This window comes from Octopus bimaculoides, chromosome 2 (assembly GCF_001194135.2).
Source record: "Octopus bimaculoides isolate UCB-OBI-ISO-001 chromosome 2, ASM119413v2, whole genome shotgun sequence".
NCBI lineage: Eukaryota > Metazoa > Mollusca > Cephalopoda > Octopoda > Octopodidae > Octopus > Octopus bimaculoides.
Window position 1 is genome coordinate 65464375 of NC_068982.1, and position 778 is coordinate 65465152.

Below are 778 nucleotides of genomic sequence, written 5' to 3' on the forward strand. Positions count from 1 at the left end.
TGCATAGAAGAAAGAACAAAGAAGAAAAAGTACTTGGAGTATAGTTCCATTATATATATATATATATATAGAGAGAGAGAGAGAGAGAGAGCGAGAGAGAGAGAGAGAGAGAGAGCGAAAGAGAGAGAGGGGGGGTTGCAGTGAATAAATTGACATCTAAATTACACAAAAATGAAAATAACACTGACATCTCATTTTAACAGATATATTTACCAAAATTACATAAAAATATCTTGAAATACTAAAAAGTAAATTTATTTGCTAAAATCGCCATTGGCTTCACCCCTAGCTTCCAGACAACTGATAAGAAACTCAGACACTCCCATGTCCCTGGCAATGGACCTGATTCACTTGGAGGGATCGTTGTCAATCATGGCCTGGATCTCACCAACAAATTCAAGAGTCCTTTTCTTATCAGAACGATCAGAGTGAGTTTTCTGAGTTGCCATACCTTCACAATCACCATTAGACTCATCCAACTCTTTCCAAATACTCTGCACTATTCTCAGATTGATACCCAAACATTCTGAAATGTTCATACTGGAGCTTCCGGTGTAAATGCCAAGCAGTACAGCATGTTGTTTCCAAATTTCTGGCAGAGTGAATTGCATCTTGGTCATGTTTTTCTCACATATGGTGCCCAACTGACCCTACTATACTGTGTAGTCAACAAAATCAAAAGCAAACGATGTGCATGCATGAAATAAAAATATAAAATGACAATTTACCCATCGCACCCTGTATACATGTCTATGTGTGTGTATGTGTCTTTGCATTT

General features: G+C 37.4%; 1 protein-coding gene across 3 annotated transcripts in view; it reads right to left on the reverse strand.

Annotated features, from left to right (window-relative positions):
* LOC106868681 (tyrosine--tRNA ligase, cytoplasmic) overlaps positions 1-778 on the reverse strand; it is a 79480-nt gene that overhangs the window by 46524 nt on the left and 32178 nt on the right. The gene's annotated exons all lie outside the window — the stretch shown is intronic.